General features: G+C 39.4%; 1 pseudogene; it reads left to right on the top strand.

The window, feature by feature from the left end:
• Nucleotides 1-1,733: 1,733 nt before the first annotated feature.
• LOC119535272 lies at nt 1,734-20,948 on the top strand (annotated as a pseudogene).
• The last annotated feature ends 440 nt before the right edge of the window (nt 20,949-21,388 follow it).

Below are 21,388 nucleotides of genomic sequence, written 5' to 3'. Positions count from 1 at the left end.
TTTTTTTGCATGATTGTTCTATAAGCCCACAACTTCTCTTATAAAATAAAAGAATAGAAAACACTTTGTCAATATGGGGGCTACCAATTGTTCTGAGTATGGAAGAAGGGAAAGAGTAGGAAGTGATCACTGGTGCAGCTGTATGGTAGGTAGAATTTTAATGATGCCCCTGTTTAGTCCCATGCCTCATTTCTACTATCCATACCTGTTTACCCTACATTCAGGGCCCTCAAAGCTTCCAGCAAGCTTATTAGCCACCACATTCCCAGAAGCATACTAGATGCATATTCTGACCATACTCTACTCCACAGTACACTTCCACTGACAGTCCACCTTCAAGAAATCTCTAGAAGGCTCTTGGCCATCCCCACTCCCCTCTCTTCATTATGAGATTACTCCCCTTGGTCTTATTTCATATTTTACTAGTGGAGTCTCAGGAGAAAAGGGAGACAAATGGATTTTTCTGGTCTACTTTCCAAAATCATAAATCTTATGCATTACTTTTTTTTATTATATAAGAGCCTCTAGGCTTATTTCAGAAGATTAATCTCTGGTGCTTAAAATGCTTTATCATGAACAATCTTGTATTGCACAAATCTTAATTTGGAGTCATAAAAATACCTCAATCTCAATTTCTTAAGAAAATTCTTGAGCTTAAACATTAACTCCATTTATAACAGGCATGTTTTATGCTCATGCATTTTCTCACCTGTTAACAGACCTGCTCACTCCATTATGTGACCCTTTGGGAAAGTTTTTCAACCTTCAAACTAAGTATAAAGTGGCAGCTCTCTTTTCTTACTGGCAAAAATTGATTTCATAGAAAACTTCCAGAAAGCTTAAGTTGGCGTAAGCTGATGGTTGGCCTCCAGAGAAGACGTTTCCATCAATAAGTTAAGTATACCTAGATGTTTAGGATACTTCAGAAAAAAAAAAAAAAATCTGTATGTAGTCACCCAGCAACCCCTCTACAAAGCTACATGTATGTCTCTCACCATTAACTCAGGAATTCTTTCACTGATAAGAACAAACACACAAAAAAGATAAAAGTAGGATTTAGGCCACATTAGCTAGCACTTTCTTATAGACAAGTCAATAAGAAGACATGATGGCAGATTCTGAGGGCAGATTTGCTCCTATTACCACAGAGATACTTCAAATAATAGGATCATAATGAAGAAGCTGCTATATAATAAGCATAGCTCTACACAAAAGTGGAGCCACATGGCCAGAAGAACAAGTAAGAGAAGAGGCTGTCCAAGGGAAAAGATAAGGTGACATACTGAACGTAGGTGTCACAAGTGGGAGAAAAATAGATTGCAGGCAGTGAGGGTGCCAGTGAGAAAGACATCTCTGGGGACTGGAGTTTGGTCTGGAGAGCAGCCCAAATCACCTTCTGCCTTTAACAAGCAGCCAGGCTTAAAGCATAAGACTAAAATCTTGAGTGGGATGAGTGTAACATGAAATGAGTGAGTTTACTCAGAACTTGCTAAATTGTGTTTTCTCTCATTAGGTATATTGGGGGGGGGCTTTCTATGGAAATTACACTAATTATTTTAAAATTTTTAAGTTTATTTTTAACACACTTGATTTGTAAATAGAAAAATTCATACATAATTTATGTGGGCACTCAACAGGGATTTCAAAATAGCCTCATTGTGCATATATCTGCACATAGACTAATTCTAAGCCTGGACTAGAATTTGGAGTAAAATTATCTCCAGACAAGGTCCATGACCAGCAAGAGACAAGAAGCTGAAGAAGTGGTGTGCATAGGTGAGGCAGGCCCTCAGAAGCCACCGTGATATCATAAATACAAATAAATCATCATGAGACTGAGTTTGAAAGAGAACAAGCAGAATGCTTAAAATTCCCAAGGTAGGTCCAAGACACACTTCTCTCTCACTTTGCATGCTCTCCCTGAACAATGTCCTCCACTCTTGTTGCTTCAGCTCCCCCCATCTAGCCAATGGCTTCCGAGTTTGTCTCTACCCCAGATCTTGCTCCTGAGCTCCAAGCCCTCTCTATCCCCAGAGTTCTTTCTCCTAGAGTCTCCTTTTCTAGTCCCAGATATTTTCTAAACTAATGACTCTGTCTCTAACTATCCTCTTTCTTCCAAACAAAAGCTTTTTCAGTTCTATATACTATTATAGACTGGCATTTGTAGCTGAGATTTAAAAATAACTCCCACCAAACTGCCTGTAAAATATGCTTTCCTGAAAACCTGCAGGCCTCTGAATGCAAATCAGAGTGAGCCAATTGCCACCAACACTTACCAGGAAAAAACTGCCATTTACATCTGCTTTCCAGATTCCCAAGTAACTACAAATAAATCAGTGGCTCATTCAAACAAGTGCCCGCCCACAGATTGAAAATGCAAGTGGAGGTGGATTTGGAAGAAGGAGTGAAAAGGACAAAGCTCTGGAAACTGGGGCTAATGAGTACATGTCATTCCGAGAACAGAAGAGTGGGCCATACATTCATACAGGTCTAACCCTAAGTTGACTTCATATTTTATTCAACAGTACTCCTTTAGTTCAATGCATGTCAATCCTGGCTGCCTTATTCCTGTGCCCTTATTAACTACATGCCTCTTTTTAATAATGTCATCATTGCCAATGACACATTTTCAGGCCTGGCATGAAATAGAAGTGATTTTACTGAAAACTGTTGATATGTTGTGATAGTAACAAGCAACATGGACACTATGTAGAAACAGAGATCCGTTTGATCTTGCTTAGGAAACAGAATTTCCTGAAAAACCTCTATCCACACATCTGAATGCAATAATTCCCTTCCCATTAATACTTTATCTGGCTCTCTAAATATCATATCATATCATCATAACAATAAAATTTTTAAAAAACCTGTTTCCTTTCTAAATTCTGATCGGGTTTTCCCTAATGTGCTATGAACCCTCTTCTGCAGCTTCAAATTCCTGTCTATACTTCTCTACTTAGCAACTCTCCAAAATGTGGCTGTATTGGTCTATAAAGGCCAGGCTATGCGGCAAAATACACAATCCTAGTCCTAATGTCCTTGTTTTTAAGGAACACACTGAATGAAGTATTTAGGGGTATTTAGTCAGAAACTTTATTCTCTTTAGTCAGAAATTTATTCTCAAACAAATATATATGAACATATATATTTGTAGAGAAAGAAAGGAATCAAGCTGTACAGTAAAATGTTAACTTTTTGGTAATTTGGGTGAAGGCTATACAGGAATCTTAGTGCTTTTCTCACAAGTTTTCCATAAGTCTGAAATTAAGTCAAAAATAAAAGTTAAAGAAAGAAATTTTCCCTTAGTATTCTGGTGAGCTTAAAAGGAAATATGATCTATGAAAACATGCTCTATAATTTAAAGTGCTACAAAATGTTTTAAAGTTTTTTAGTATTTAGCATATCCAATTACATTGATTTTTCCTAAAAAAAAAATCCTAAAGTTTAATGGCTTAAAAAACACACGTTTAATTCTTGCTTATACAAAGGCCTCTTCAGGCACAGGCACTCTGAGGGCAGCTATCTCCATACAGCATCTCAAGGATCCACGCTTTTCAGAATAAGCCCCCACCATCTCAATCAAGGCCCTGACAGTCACTTTGTCTGGAGAAGGGAGCCTGTGGGCCTGTCCCATTTGTTCTTTTGTGGGTTGACATGGAAGTTGTAAATCTCCTTCCACTCATAACCATTGGCCAGAGCTAATCACATGCCTTCACCTAATAGTACAGGGATTGGAAAACACAAGGAATCCTATGGGGTATTTGCTAAGCACTCCTGTCTCTGCCCCAGTAGTTTCTCAAATTCCTATTTTCTGCTGAACTGGAAACCCTTTCTCTTTCACAAGATATTGGGAGATGGAGAAAATGAGAAGAAACATAGATATCTTATCTAGATTATGCTATCTCCCTTTTCAGGAATGTAGTGGTTTACACCTGTCAAAAAAAGGTGTAAGCCTCTTAACCATGGATATTATAGACTTGGGGTCTTGATTGGATAATAAATAAAGACAGCATTAAGAACAAAGAAAGGCAAAAAGAGCAAGCATTTATAGATTTTCAAATTCCACAAATATCGAGCAACATCCACCCTATATCTAGATTCTTTATATGTAATAGTCACAACACAATAGGATTCATTTCCCTCATTTATGGATAAGAAAGCCAGGGCATGGATAGGTTGAAACTTGCCCAACTAGTAAGTGGCAGTCCCCATCTCCCTCACCCCAGTACCCTCTTATTTATACTCATCCAAGTTCAGTTTACCTTACAACTGATACACATTTGAAAGTCAGAGTACAGCACAAAGGGCATTTATGGAGGGATAGTAAGAACAGAGCCTCCTCCCAAATTACAGCTGTGGGGCACAACCCAAGACAAAACATACGGACAGATCAGAGAGAACTAGCCTCTAGAGGAAAGATGCAGAAAGTGATCTTCAGGCAGGATAGTAAATGAAGAAGGCATGGGGCTGTTTGGGTTTTACTGTATTTACTCATCCAAAGAAGGGCAGTTTGGGAACTCTTGGGAAAAATTGCATTTCAAGGGTCCTTGAGCTGCTGGTGAACAAAGGAGTTGCTCACATCTTCTTACTGTCACTTATCAAAAAAGAATGGTTGTGTTTTTCCCACCACAAACTTCTGAGGGGATATAGCACCAAAGAAGTCGCCCTGCTTTCTCTGTCACAACCCAAAGCCTCGAGTCCTTTCAGTTCTCGCTTCCTCCATAATCTCCTTTGTCCCTCCTTGCAGTAAGATGTGATAACACACATGCACACACACAGAAGAAAGTGGTCCTTCCTTCCTTCCATTTTTATTTGCTTCCTTCCTTCTCTCCTCCCTTCTTCCTACTCTCCCTCCTTCCTTGTTTTCCTCATCCAACAAAATACTTATTGAGGATATTTATTAAATATTTATAAAGGTATTTTCTAAATATTTGCTGTGAGTAAAGGGAATATGGAATGGGTAGTGGAAGAAGTTAGTTATAAGTACAAGCTGTGACCACATGACCAGTTGCAGAAATGAGGACTGTAATGGTCATAAGTATTTTTTCTTTATTTTATTATGAATATGTTTGTATGTACATATGTAGAGATACGTATATGCATATCAGATATCTTTGTTTTCTTTCCTCTCTGATCCCCTTATATAAGTCACATTAACTTAACATCATAATATAACTTAAATACAAAATATTTAAGTTATAGTATATCAAAGATAAGAGTATCACCCAAGGATGTGCATCCTCTTCTGGGGAAAGTGTTAGTGTTTTTTTTTTTTGGTTGTACTCAGGACATTTGTATAATGTTACATGAAAGTATGACTATGTTATTGTCTTTATTTGGACATTATGTATGGTTTAAGGAGATGTGTATGGATGCCAAGTTGACACAGACTAGACTGTGGCAGTTAGTTTCATGTTTCAACTTGGCTAGGATATGATGTAGTTGTTTAGGCAAGCACTGATTGGCTTGTTAATGTGAGGGTCTTTTGAGATGGGATTTGAATCTACAATCAGTTGATTGCGTCTACAATCAACAAAAGAATTTGCCCTCAGCAACGTGGGGAGTCTCTTCATCTACTCAGTTGGAGGCCTTAAAAGCCAGAAGTGGGGATCTCAGAGGTCAGAAGAGGAATTTGGAATCAACTTCAGCATTGTTTCTTGCTAGAATTTCCAGTCTGCCAGCTTCCCCTGAGGAATTTGCACAGACTTCAGCATCACCTTTACTGGAGTTTCCAGTTTGCAGCCTGCCCTACAGAGTTTGGACTTGCCAACCCCCACAGTCACATGAGCTAATTCCTTGTAAAATCAATCTCTCTCCCTCTTTCCCTCCTCCCTTCCTATCTCTATGTCTATCTATCTAGCTCTAGCTCTAGCTCTAGCTCAGAAAGATTTTAGCAATTGTTTCATAATTACTGTCATAACTGTAATTTAGAAAATCAGACTTTACCACTTTACTATAGGCAATTTAAAAGTAAAAAGCACCCATTCCCAGGTAGACAGCCAAAATAGATTGAAAGAGAGAATCCAGATTCATTTGGATATTTCTTCAACCTACCTGAGAAAAACATATTCCTATCCAGGTTTTTTGTTTTACCAGATGATCCTGTGTAAAATTTTGAGCATGGGGACATCATGCACCCAGAAAGGTAAGAAAAGCATGGAAGAGGTCCTACTTCCAATATCTGCAATGCACCTGGAGTAGTTTTAAAACTTCATTCCTATTTAGAACCTGGAGGCAGTTTAATTCCACTTAATCTTTTCACTCTCCCTCCCTTTCCTCTTGCCCCTCTCTTAAAAGGTTCTTCCCCCTGAACGTGAAGTTCTGTTGAGGATTGGGTCCACTTCTCCTGCTTTGTATTTCCTTCAGATCCTATATGATGTGGAAATCACTTAAGACCCATTGTTTTATCTCATTTTTCTCATTACCTGCTGCCCTTTATCTTGACTATTTCATGCCGTTCAAAGACTTACCAACATCTCATTTCCTGCATATAACTCATATAACACACACATTTTTGGTGCTCCATTATCTCCAAGAAAAAAAAAAAAAATTCTTCACCCCAAATCTCTATATGTCTCTCTGTAGAAGAACTATTCATAGAATATATTTTCTATTTTTGAATTCTTAAAATGGTCATTATAATTATATATAAATATATCACCTGTAATAAAAGACCTATAAATAATTTTGGTTTTAGCCTAATGATTGTCACTACCAGTTTTTAGTCTTTGTGATAACCTGCCCTACTGTATCCCCAGCACCAATAATGAAGGAAGCAGCCCTGTCCAGCCACAAGTGAAGAAACTTAGCTTTAGATATCTAATTGGTGTCCTTAACAAACCCACAAATATTTTCTGGTTATAGTTTTAGGACTTATGAAAGCCATATATTTACAAGTTGGGAAGCATCTTAAAGTTTGATTCATAGCTGCAGAAATGCAAGCCATACCTCTCTCCCTATGTCAGCAGATGCCCCAGCTTTTCCTGCCAGTACAGATTTAAAATATTGTCTATTTATTCTTCCCCACAAGAACATTGGTACTTTTCCATCCAGGTCTACCCAACTTTCTCCCACTCTTCTTTCTTCTACTCCTTATCCCAAATTTCTAGATGAAAAGAAAAACCATCCAGTATTCCTGGGTGTTCCCACCCAGCTTAGCCCTAAGACCAAAGAACACACCAGGCACGGAAGCGGACATGGGTTTAATTAGGACTTGCTGACAGGAGATGATGGTCTCACGGTTGTGGTCCCCATGGAAACTGAAAAAGAGAGGAGTGCCAAGGGGGTGGCTTATAAAGACTTAGGTCTGTAGAGTGTGAAAATGGAGTTTCAGCAGGGTCTCACAAGATTTGGGTATTAACAGTGATCAGGGGAGGGGAGTTTCGATGCTTTTTTACAATACCATTCTCCTACCACCTCCCCCGGAGTTCTGAGGACTTTTTAACATCTGTCTGGGTCATGTAGGTGACTGCATCACTTGCTCTCAAAGTGGAGGAGGGGGCAGGGCCCTGGGTCTTCACAATGGGCAAAGAGGGAAAACCATGATCTTCCTAAAGTCCTTCGGTCTCCTGGTGCAGATTGGTTCAACACCCAGCAACCTCTCCTCCTCTAGGAAGAGGGTCTTTCTGGTTGGTGAAGTGGCTCAGTACGTTTGCAAAATCTGCTCTCCCACACAATCATCTTGTACCAGATTTATCATGTCAGCTGGACTCTATGGGGCACCAGCAGGTTTTGTTTTGTTTTCTTTTCTTTTCTTTTTCCATCATTGCCTTCGGTTTTACCTTTCAAGAGCTTCCTATAGACACATCATGAATTAAAATTGTTATTTCCAAGTAAAAAAGTTCAGTTCTGTTGTAATCAAAATCATTCCCTTATATTTAATTTAAAGGTTCTCTACTCTCTCCAGTTAGGCCTGAGCCAGAGTTCTACTCCAGTTCTGGCAATGGGAAAGGGTAGATGTGGTCTGTTTTTCTCACCCTCCTTTCCCACTTGCTCAGCTGCTTCCAAGCTGCTTCCTCTTCCGGGAAGAGGCAGAAGAAGACAAAAGTAGAAAGGATAGGGTATTCTTAAGTAGTGCTCTTGAAATCTGGCTGCTCAGGGCCTTCTGGTTGGTATGTGCTCAAATCCTATGGAAGACAGAAAAATGCCCCCAAAAGATGTCCATGTCCTAACCCCCAGAATCTGTACTTATGTTACCTTACATGGCAAACAAGATTTTGCCTTTGTGATTAAACTGAGAATCTTCAAATGGGAAGATTATACTGGATTATCTGGATGGGCCCAATGTAATCACAACAGCCCTTGTAAGAGGGGACAGGAGGATCAGAGTCAGAGAAGATGTGCTGATGAAAGCAGAGGTGGAAGTGTTGCCATTGCCAGAAGAAGGACACATGCCTTGAGAAGCTAGAAAAGACAATAAAAGGATTCTCCACTGGAGATCCCAAAAGGAATAGGGCCCTGCTAACACGTTAATTATGGCCTACTGAAACCCACATGGAATTCTGACCTCCAGAACTGTAAGATAGTAAAAGTTATATTGTTTAAGCCACTAAGTTTGTGGAAAGTAATTGTAACAGCCATAAGAAATTAGTACACTGACTTTTGTGAGGCACGTTTATGGGTTTTTCCAAATCTCCATAGCAGAATCCTTGGCAATGCACCATTCTCTAAAGCAGTACTTCTCAACCAATTGATTTTTGCCACCTCTGCCCCTTCCCCAGGGATATTCAGCAATGTCTGGAGACATTTTTGGCAGTTGCAATTCAAGGGGAAGTACTACTGGCATCCTGTGGGTAGTGATCAGAGATGCTGCTAAACATTCTACAATGCACAGGACAGCCCCTCACAAGAAAGAATTATCTGATCTAAATTGTAAATACTGCATGGTTGAGAAACCCTGATCTAACGCAAGCAATGAACACTTTGATCTCTTATAAATCTCCCTTCTTGCCCAATAGGCAGACCCCTTCAGGAGGATTCTTTCAAAATAACTTGAGCCTGATTAGCTTCTTCAGAATATGACTGGAGGAGAAAGCATTATCCTTCTTATTTCCATCAAACCCCAATTCAGGCAGCCCCTACGTCACCTGTTCTCTTTGCTTTGACAGCAGAATCAACTCCAGGCAGCCTCTTTCTTTCAGGTTTCACCAGGCAAGTATCAGGCATCAATCTCTAGATTGATGTTGCCTTCCAAACTCTAGGACAATGGTTCTCTCGACCAGGGGCCATTTACCCCCAGGGGACATTTGACAACGTCTAGAATCATTTTGGCTGTCACAGCTGGGGGAAGAGGTTGCTACTGGCATCTAGCAGATAGAGGCCATTAATACAACTAAACATCCCACAATGCACAACACAGCTTCCCACAACCAAGAGTTATCAAGCCCAAATGTCAATAATGCCGAGGTTAAGAACTCCACCTCTCGGGAATCCATGTTAGGGTCCCCCAAGAACGCTCTCACACTCTGCTCTGGTATCACATAGAGCAAGTCTATGAATAAGATGCTGGTCTCCCTTTCTGATGTGTGTCTTGACACTACCAGTGATTCTCCTGAAGTTCCCAACCTCACTTGTCTTTGAAGGAGGAGGTGGCAGAGGATGAAACATTCTAGGGAAAGGGACAGGAAAAGCTGCATTTCTCTCCTCTTACACAATTTCCCTTTGAAGAATCCTCTCTTTTACATAGTTTGGAAGTGGAAAACAAACCTAGTATATGTCTTTCTAGATTATGTGGCCACTTGTCACCAACTATACTCAAATTGAGGAGCTCGGTTCATGTTTAGGAGGTTGAAGTTAGATCTTGATGGAGATGTGTTTATATGTAAGAAGAGATGCTTCCATCACACATCAAAAATAAAAATAAAAATCATAGTCTTTCCTACTGTCAAAAAAAGAAAAACTTCGAGAGTTCACTTAGCCCCGTTGCATAACTTTCCTAAGCTGTTACATTAGAGCTGACAGATATTCCTGTTCACTAATTCTGCAGGGAAGAGTTGTAGGCAAACATTTTCTCAGAAATGATGACATTTTCTGAATCTCTTTCACCCAAAATTTGTAGAATTGGGGTGAACAGAGACAGTCTAATTTTGTATGGATCACAGAAAGGATGTATACAAATAAAAGAAGGGAAAACAAGGAGGGTTTATTGGCTTCATCCAGTCATTCATTCAACAAATATTCTACTGCAATGTTACATTCTCACAAAAACCTTTCCTGACCACAGTGTTTAAAATAACCCACCAGGATGAGCCTGGACCTGGCATCGTGGGATTGAGAAAATCTTCTTGATCAAAGGGGGGAAGAGAGATGAAACAAAATAACATTTCAGTGGCTGAGAGATTTCAAACGGACTCAAGAGGTCACTCTGGAGGGTATTCTTATACACTTAATAGATATTCCTTTTTAGTTTTTAGTGTGTTGGAATGGAAGGAAATACCTGAAGCTGTCAAACTGCAACCCAGTGGCCTTGATTCTTCAAGACCATTGTATAATTATGTGACTGATTGTGAAAACCTTGTAGCTCACACTCCATTTACCCAGTGTATGGACAGATGAGTAGAAAAATGAGGACAAAAATTAAATGAAAAATAGGGTTGGATGGGGGGATGAAATGTTTTAGGTGTTCCTTTTCTACTTCTATTTTTTTTTTTTTTTTTGGAGTAATGAAAATGTTCAAAAATTGATTCTGGTAATGAATACACAACTATAATATAGTACTGTGAATAATTGTACACTGTGGATGATTTTAGGGTATGTGACTATATCTCAATAAAACTGTATTTAAAAAAATAATAAAATAACCCCACCACCACTATGCCCACTTTCTCTCTATCCCGTCAGCTTGAGGAGCTGGTAGAGAATGCAGGGGTATTGGGCTGCCCCACCTCGGTGGTTGCTAATGTGCTCACAGACATAGGGGACTGATGGTTTGATGGGTTGAGCCCTCTACCACAGGACTTGCCCTTGGGAAGACTGTTGTTGTAAAGGAGAGGCTAGGCCTACCTATAATTGTGCCTAAGAGCCTCCTCCTGAATGCCTCTTTGTTGCTCAGATGTGGCCCTCTCTCTCTACCTAAGCCAACTTGGCAGGTGAAATCACTGCCCTCCCCGCTACATGGGATCAGACACCCAGGCGAGTGAATCTCCCTGGCAATGTGGAATATGACTCCCGAGGAGGAATGTAGACCCAGCATCGTGGGATGGAGAACATCTTCTTGACCAAAAGGGGGAAATGAAAGGAAATAAGCTTCAGTGGCAGAAAGATTCCAAAGGGAGCCGAGAGGTCACTGTGGTGGGCACTCTTACGCACAATATAGATAACCCTTTTTAGTTTCTAATGAATTGGGGTGGCTGGTGGTAGATACCTGAAACTATCAAACTACAAACCAGAACCCATGAATCTTGAAGATGATTGTATAAAAATGTAGCTTATAAGGGGTGACAATGGGATTGGGAAAGCCATAAGGACCACACTCCCCTTTGTCTAGTTTATGGATGGATGAGTAGAAAAATGGGGGAAGGAAACAAACAAACAAAGACACCCAATTAATTAATTAATTAATTAATTACTTTAATTGCTCTTTTTCACTTAATTATTATTCTTGTTATTTTTGTGTGTGTGGTAATGAAGGTGTCAGGGATTGATTTTGGTGATGAATGCACAACTATGCAATGGTACTGTGAACAATCAAATGTACGATTTGTTTTGTATGACTGCATGGTGTGTGAATATATCTCAATAAAATGAATATTAAAAAATAATAATAATAATAAAATAACCCCACCACCACTATGCCTACTTTTTCTCTACCCCCTCACATTACTTCCATTTTTATTATTGAACTATAATTCCATGCTATAACATTCACCTTTTTAAAGTCTACAATTCAGTGGATTTTATAAATTCAGAGAGTTGTGCACCATCACAACTATTTAATATCAGACCATTTTCATCACTCCATAGCATTAGCAGTCACTCCTCATTGTCCTCACCCTACAGCCCCTGTGAACCACTAATCTACTCTCTGTCTCTATGAATTTGCCTATTCCAGACACTTCATATAAATGGAATCATACAACATGCATGTGGCCTTTTGTATCTGACATTTAACTTAGCATAAAGTTTTCACAAACTTCATCCATCCTGCAGCATATATCAATACTTCATTTCTTATTAGGGCTGAATAATATTCAGCTGAATAACATTCCATGGTGTGGGTATATCACATTTTGTTTATCTATTCTTTAGTTGATGGACATTTGATTTGTTTCCACTTCTTTGGCTATTTTGAATAATGCTGCTATGAACATTTGTGTACAAGTTTTTGTGTGAACATATGTTTTCAAGTCTTGTCCTTAGGAGTGGAATCACTGGGTCACATTTGCCAAACAAATGCACCATTTTATATTCCCACTAGCAATTTCTCAACATCTTCAAGAACACGTGTTATTGTCTATCTTTTTCCTGATAGCCATTCCAGTGTGTGTGAAATGGTATTTCATAACATGCATTCCCATAATGATAAATGATGTTAAGCATCTTTTCATGTGCCTTATTAGCAATTTGTATCTTTTCACTGGAGAAATATGTATTCAAATTCTTTGCCCACTTTTTAAATTGGGTTGTCTTTTCATTGTTGAGTTGTAAGGGCTCTTGATATATTCTGGATACAAGTCCCTTATCAGGTATATGATTTGCAAATATTTTCCCCCATTCTATTGGTTGTCTTATCACTTTTTTAATACTTTCTTTTGAAGCACAAAAATATTTAATTTTGATATGTCCAATTTATCCAACATCACAAAATTTACACCTGTTTTTTTTCTAAGAGCTTTATAGTTTTAGCTCTTTCATCCAGGTCTTTCATACATTTTTAGTTAATTTTTGTACATGGCATGAGGTAAGTGTCCGAGTTCATTCTTTTGCATGTGGATATACACTTAATTCAACACCATTTGTTGAAAAACCTATTCTTTGCCTCCATTGAATTTTCTTGGCACTATTGTTGAAATCACTACTTTATTCCTTAACTCCAGATGAAATTACATCATTTTTTTGCTTATTTATTATACATCCTTTCAAACTCCCTCATCCCTTTCCCCCACACTCTACATGCACACACAAACTAAACTGTAAATTTTATAAAGACAGGAACTAGTCTTATTTACTAATTACCTCCAGTGCTTGAGACATAAGGGACTCAATAAATATTTGTTGCATCAATGAATATAGGAGACTCCAGTTTTGTTTAGAAATAATGACCTTACACAATTCACTCCACTCTTTAGTTCACACACCTCCAAATGGTGAGCTCATTTATTACACCAGCTCTCAGGTCATTTGCAATACTAATATTCTATTATTCTGATGTATTGGATTCTTCAGAAACAGGGTCTGTAGTCAACTAATGTTAGGCTATTTAAGGAACATTGTTTTCATTTGCAATTTTGATTTCAAAAATAAATATCAACCACTGTTAATTTTAATAAAAGATGCTTTCTTAAGAGACAATATGAGTTTTCTTATGAAAACTGTCGGAAGTAAATCTGACCATGAGTGCAAAGACTCAGAGCACTTCCTAAAATTGGGTAAGTAAAACTCTTAATCAACTGCCTAAAATAGGACAGGTTTTCAAAGGCCTCCTAAGCAGATAGAAAGAGCATGAGCGCCCACTTGTGGAACCATTAACTAATTGCTCTCGTTTCTGAGAGAAATTCATAAGCTCCATCTTGTGGTGAAAACTGTTAACTAAGCTTTAGAGCCAGCACAACACATGCATTTAAGAGGTCATTGAAAACTCCAGGAACTACAGAACCAGGGACACAAAGGTCTGTGGGTGAATTTAGCAGATGTAAATAAAAACAAACCAACTGCCAGGAAAGCAATCAAACATTACTTTTCTGAACTACAATTGTTAACATACCGTAAAATGTATACATTTTTGATATTGAAGATTATATCTTAAATTCAAAACTGAAAAATATGCAAATGAAAAATAGAAATATTTTATTTATAACACTTTATTTCACAATTTGTCAACTTTTTTTTCAGAACCAGGAATCTGTCACTTTTTCTTCTGTACCAATATGTCCTTGTTAAAGCTTATATTTCAAGGAACACAGAATTCAGCCTTGACTAGGAACCATTAACTAGGAGTGAAATTCAATTTTATTTAGTTTAATAATGGAAAAGTGCAGTTCAAAAAACATAGTTCAAACAGGGATAGAATCTTTGCACAATCATTAAGGTATTTGTAGGTGTTTGGTGTTCCAGTGTCACTGTACTTAATTTTTGGTCTTAAATCACACTGTAGATCATCCTTCACGCTTCAGGTAAAAATTGATAAAGGTACACTGTACAATAGGAGTTTATCTTCACAATTTAGAATCAATAGACCATTATGAGAAGTCAGATTACAGTGTGTCACAAATTTATTACGTTGTTCAAGACATCAGTTATATTTCAGGAAACTAATTCTAACATAAAGAAATAATTCCATGCCAGATTGGTTTCCCCACAATGTTTTTATAACTACTTGTGGATGCCTTCGCATTGAAATATTCAAAGTGGCTGTCAACACAAAAGACCAATTGCTGGTTAACATTGATAAAGATCGTTTTCCTCAGATGATGTGAATAAGTTCATTTCTTTCACCCTTGAACAATTCTCCTAAGCACTGTGCCATGACTAAACTAACTACCCTGCAGGTAGCAAGTGGACTACTGTGTTATATGAACAATACGTCAAACAGTCGCACCAAATACTCTGTGGCTCAAGCCCTAGAGGAGACCCAGTTCACAGAGGTGAGCATCATGTCTGCGATGTGTTCCATTTTTAACCTCTAGCAGAAAGCAATTCCTGCTGAATAATACAAATGGATAGATTTGTATTATTTGCCCATGGTACTTGAGTTTTTTTGCAGCCTCTATCCCGAAAGCAGCATCTAGAGGCTCACGAATCTCTTACATCAGACTGTTTAAAAGTTTCCTCTATTCACAAAAAAAATAAATTACTTCCCGGTGTTGTGCCTGTCATAGGTGCTCTGTCTGAAAGATTTTCAATCATATTATGAAATATGTACCCTCATCAGCTGTAATAGCAAATGTCCCAGTTTTTAAACATTTTTCAACATAACATCTTTTTAAATTTCATAGCCATTTTTTTCAGTACACTGAGCAACAGTATTTCTGGTTCCACTCACATTTTTCACATGGTTATATCTTTTCAGGATGTACAATTTCCGCTACATTCAATAGACTTTCTTTTACAACTTGCTATCTGTGAAGGATTTGATGTACCAGGCAGATTTTTGCACTTAAATACACAACTGCTTATTTTATGAACAACTAAACCAAACACTATCAGCATTTCAATTCTGTTTTCAGGCATTTCTCAGACATCATTTCCACTAGTCTTTGTTCTTACAATGGTTTATTTTATAATGGCATCCAAAACATTTGCTTAAATTACTGATGCCCTTTGCCAAATAAGCACACAGGAATGGCCTTCACTTTCACAAAGGGGAATATCTGTACCTCTCAGTCTATCTTCTTTTCCCTACTTCTCATAAAAATATGGGTACAAGAAACATATTGCTTTTCTAACACTTCATAGTGGATGTGATTTCCACCGGTCAAAAACTCAGCTGTGCAAAATATTGTAATTGCTTCCAAAATTCAACCTCTAGATTGGTCTCCTTCTACCTGCTGGAAGAACATGTCCTCTTATTCTTCCCCCAGAAAGTCATTCAATCACTTCTACAAGGATGTTGAGCAGTATCTTTTCTGTTGCCCCAGAATTGACCCCAGAGCCAGACTAGAAAACATAAAGGTAAGTAGCTCCAAAGGGTGGTGTTTGTCAGCCCTTCCCCCCTGCATAGTAGAATTATAGTGGGCAACTCCAAAACATGCTAATGCTTGAGCTCCTCCTCAGATGAATTATTCAGAATCTTTGGAGGTGGGACATGGGTATAGGCATTTTTTAAAGCCCTTCAGGTAATTTAGGTAATTCTAATGTATAGAAAGTTTTAAGAAGCATGATCTAAAGAAAGCAGTTAAGAATTGAGGCCAGATACCTAGCTGCAAAGCTTACTAAGAGGCAGCAGTGCCAGCCCTTCTGCAAGCAGCCACCATCCCAACAGCAACCCCCCACCTAAGTGCATATATAAATTAGGGGAGGGAGAGTAGGGAGAAAGGAAAGGTTGCTGGAATGGGCAACTGAGTGGAGTGTTCTCACAGAGCCCTCCCAAGAACTCAAATTGTCCTCACAAGAGAGCCCACACGTGCCTGCCTGGCACCGAGACAGTGTCGATGGCCAGATGGCATTGGCCAGGGAAGCAGCAGCAATCACAGGAAATTGCATTTACAACAGCAGGCATGAAATAAGGGACTCCATCGTTTATCTCTCTCCCCACTCCAGCACACTGGAGGAGCTCAGTGTTGAAGAAGGAGAGACAGATGTCTCCAGACCCATCCTGTCCCCCTCCAATTCAAACAGATGGGGTCTCGGCCCAAACCTGTGCCTGGGAGAAGGCAGCAGATAAGATTTAAATCAAATATAAGACTAAACCTCACTGAGTATTAATAATCAAGAAAGGGTGGAAATTATGAAACCTGCCCAAGGTGTCACTATGGCATGGGAAAGGAGAGTCGGCAGCACAGAGTTGAATACTACAATTGAAGAAAAAAAACTTATTTATGTTTATCCTCTCACTGAGTTGACACTGCTCCATAAACTACTTATTCTTTAGCATTTTCTCAGTTGTATCAGGCTGAAACAGTCACTACAAGGTTTTCTCAGGATCTCTCCTGCCTGAGGTGATATCCATGTCCCTTGGGATCATGCAGAGTTGGCATGGGGGGTGAAGTGGGGGAGTCTCTTTGTGGCCATACATCTTCCTTCACTGGCTTCCACTGAGGTGTCCACACTTTTAGCTGAACCCACGCTTGTGAGATCTCATTGATGTGACCACTAGAGCTCTTCAGAATCCATGACATGAATTGTGTCCCCAAAAAAGATATGCTGAAGTCCTAATCCCTAGTTCCTCAGAATGTGACCTTATTTGGAAATGGGGTTGTTATGGATGGAATTAAACTTAAAACAATGCCATACCGGAGTAGGGTAAGGCCCTAATCCAATATGACTGCTGTCCTGAAAGAGAAGGGGAGAGGAGACAGATGGAGAGAGAAGAAATCTATGTGATGATAGAGGCCCAGGCTGGGTTATGCCACAACCCAAGGAGCACCAAGGGTTGCCTGTGAATGCCAGAAGCCTGGAGAAAGACATGGAACAGATTCTTCCCCACACACTTAATAGGGAGCATGTCCCTTCTGCCACTTAATTTCAGACATTGAGCTTCCAGAACTGTAAGACAATAAAGTTCTGTTGTTTTAAGACATCCAGTGTGTGGTACTTTGTAAGGGCAGCCCTAGGAAACGAAGACACTCGGCAAACTTCCAACCAATTTTGTGGCACAAGTAAGATTTAGAAGCTCTCCCCATGAAGCCAGGAGTACAGAGACAAGATGCAGAGCCCTAACCTGTTCTAACTCTTCCCTGCTTCCTCGTTTCTCATTCCTCTCCTTCTTGGAAAAGCATTACTAGTTTGTGGGGTTGAGGGGTAAGAGGGAAGCAAAAGAAAAATGGTTCCCCTAATCTCATATTCTTCCAAATCTCTTCCGTCCGTCCTATACTTGGACCAAAACTTTTAAGCTTGAAAGCTAAGAATTTGAAATCTTTGATCTTTGGCTCCCCCATGAGAACTTCTGTAAAGTACAGCCTCCCTTCTAGCTTCCCAGGTGAATTGGCTCCCCACCTCTACAAATATGGCGCTGTGAGTGGCTCAGAGGTGGCAACTGAAACTGCCAGCCTGTGCAGGGCCTCAGAGTCCATTCCCACCCCCGTCAACTGCTCCCCTCCCACCCCTTCCTGCCCATGCCTCTGGGAGCTACTGCAGCAGACTCTGCCCATCAGCCCCCTCTGCTCTCACCTCTTAAAATCACAAAATAACATTAATGAAAAACAACAGAAAACTGTAACAGAACAGTGAAAATCAACAATTATGTGCAAGAAACTTGGGAAGATGTTATGTATTGCAAACCTGCTAAGTTGGGACAAAATGAACAAAGAATTTTGTGTTTTGGAATATGTGAAAGCTGCTGACAAATACTACCCTCCTCTGTTAGAAGTAACAGAAGTTAATAAGTCTCTTACGGAAGATGTAGAACTTATCAACAAATCCTGTTGTTTCCAGTTTCTGGCTGTTATGAATAAAACTGCTGTGCATGTTCTTGTGCAGGCTTTTGTGTCAACATGAGTTTTCACTTCTCTGAATTTTGCAATAGACTGCTTTGTCTGGTGCTAGTTTTATACAAATATGATTTAATAGTACACACTATTCTATAAGAATAATAATAATAAATCTCTGACGTCTTTATTTTAAATAAAATGAAACTGAGGTGGAGGAATCCATTTTTATCATCACTCCATGAATATTATAAAAAATATAATAGGACAAGCATGCTGGTAAATGGCGACTGGCACTAGGCCTCAGTGTTAGGAAGACACTAGGAATTGATGGAGACCAAATCAAACTGAAAAGTGAATACCTTGTGTAAAATGGGTAGCCACTACTCAGCCTCAGCCAATTCACTGTGCAGAAATGCAGACCCAATATTGTCAAATTTTCTAATTTTTGAAGAGAAGACAGATTTTTTGTGCATGTTTGCAATCTCCTAAATTTTAAATGTTGGCCAATAAAACAAAAAATGCTAAGCACTAGGCGGACTAATGCTGTCTAGCATTAGACGGTACAAAATAAAACACAACTGCAGGCCAAATTTGGCCCAGTGGTCATCAGTCTCTAGCTAAGATTGATTCTTAATCCCGGCTATGATCCATATGACAGAATCTCCCAGATTCTGATTCAGTAGGTCTGGGCTGGATCCTAGGCACCAATATATATTTTTTTATGTGCCAGAGTCAATTCTGTTTTCTGGCCAGGGTTAGGAAACATGCATCTAAATATGGAAATTTAATTTCAAGTTAAAGCATTTGGTCGCATTTCCCAACTTCAACACGATGTTCAGAATACTCTGAAGCTTTCCCAGGCTACCCCTCACCAGCGTTTTCCCTGAGCCTCAAATAGCCATGTGGATCCCACTAAGTTGTAACTGATGGTACTTGTACAGACAATGAAAACTTTCTTGTCCTGGATTAACCCAAATGGCATCCAATTTGGGCCTTTCTGTATATGGCTTGAGGACACTATAATAGCTGATCGTTTTGAAAGAAACTTCATTTTAAGTAAAAGTTTTTTATATAGGAGCTGATGGGAATTTCTCATTCACAAATATGTTGATCATAAGGATATAAACTTCTGCCCCTAAATCAGGGAGGCAAAAAAGGAAGCAGGAAAAAGCAGATGAAACAAACTGTCTAGGTTTTTACAGATAATATAGCAGGGAACAGAGGCATTATAAGACAAGTAAAAAGGCCATGGGGACACTAAGATTCCTAACCTGGGATTCTTACCCTGTTAGATGAATATGGACTCAAACTAAATAAGGTAGGAAGGTAGTGTGGGAGAAACCTGTTTTAAATTCTTTCCAATGAGCTCCTGAAAGCCCAAGATAGATGGGTCTTTATGAAAAAAATGGAGATAGAGCCAGTAACCAGATCCTCTTAGCATTTGTATTTCAAACCTCTAACTTATAGTCATGTGACAAGCAAATGAAGAAAAATTGGAAATAGCCATTAACTGAGAAAAAATTACAATAACATTGAGTGAGGGTCAGAAGATTGAAGAGCAGGAACCAGTTCTTGCTGTGGAAACCTGAAAGTAGGGGCCAAAGAGGATGGCAACTATGACACTGACACCACGGATGAAGACACAGCTAGGTTTAAAGTCATCTTCACCTTGGTGGTCTCCAGAATAGAGTGCATCACTGGCATCATTGGGAATGGTTTCATCATGGTCATTCATGGGCTTGAGTGGGCCAGGGGCAAAAGACTCTGTTGGCAATGACATTCTGTTGAGACTAAGCTTTTTCAGGCTCTTGTTATAGATTTAGATGGTGCTAGAGAATATTTATAGTCTACTATTCTGAGTCTCTTACAACCAAAATATAGTGTATATTCTTTTCAAACTCATCATTATGTTTCTGAACTATACCACCCTCTGGCTGGCTGCCTGGCTCAATGTCTTCGATTGACTTAGAATCACAAATTTTGCTCACCCTTTGTTCCTCAAGATAAAGAGGAAAATCATGGGATGGATACTTTGGCTTCAGAGGCTGTCAGTGCTCATTTCCTTATGCTTCAGATTTTTCTCTTTAAAGACATATTCAATAGTTTCACTCCTATCCCCTCCTCCAACTCCACTGAGAGGTAGGTACTTCTGAGACCAACATGGTCAACCTGGTTCTTCTCTGTAATCTGGGGATCCTCATTCCTCTCATCTTGCTGATCCTCTCAGCCACCCTGCTGATCGTCTCCCTCAGGAGACACACCCTGCACATGAAAAGCAATGCCACTGGCTCCAGGGACTCCAGCATGGAGGCTTGTGTGGGGGTCAACAAAGCTATAAGCCACTTTCTCATTTCCTACATTTTCAATGCAGTTGCTCTATTTCTTTCCATGTACAACATCTTTGACACCAACAGTTCCTGGAATATTTTGTGCAAAATCATCATGGTTGCCTCCCTTGCCGGTCACTCAGTGCTGCTCATCTTGAGCAACCCTGGGCTAAGAAGAGCCTGGAAGTGGCTTCAGCACAAAGTTCATCTTTACCTAAAAGGGCAGACTGTGACTGGAACCCAGAGAGTACCACAGGACCAGGTCCAACCAGCTGTGCCTTTTCTCCATCTTTTCGCCACCAAACCTCATCTTTTCACTCATCTTTTCACTCATCTTTTCGCCACCAAACCTGATGTGAACCTTCTCCTCAGGTAACTGGATCCTATTATGAAGGTGAAGTTGAATTTCTAACTTGAGATTTTATGCATAAGAAGCTACACAACTCAAGGATGGATTTATGAAAGCTTCTTGTCCCATGCTCATTCACATCCTTCCCAGAAGTCCTCTCCACTTTCCATCTTCCTGAGCCTTAAGGAGAAGGTAACCAGGCATCTCAATTTTCCTGGGACTCAATTTATGCCTGTTGTCTGGCATTATTTTCAGTTGATCACCCTTTAATGCTTAAGGATATCCTGGTTTGGATGATAAATTATACGTTCACCTTAGTTTAGGACCATCCACATTTAGGCAAAAGGAGGAGCAAAGCTAGTGAAGAGCACAGCATGCAGTTCAAGAAGGAGAAGGACAACCAGGAGGACTAAGGAGAAAAGGGATTAAGGAAAGAAGGGCTGGTCAAAATTATCAAGGGCTGCAGA

The sequence above is a fragment of the Choloepus didactylus genome, chromosome 5 (assembly GCF_015220235.1).
Source record: "Choloepus didactylus isolate mChoDid1 chromosome 5, mChoDid1.pri, whole genome shotgun sequence".
In the NCBI taxonomy this organism is placed as follows: domain Eukaryota; kingdom Metazoa; phylum Chordata; class Mammalia; order Pilosa; family Megalonychidae; genus Choloepus; species Choloepus didactylus.
The sequence above is the reverse complement of the archived record's forward strand: the minus strand, read 5'-3'. Positions and strand labels throughout refer to the sequence as shown.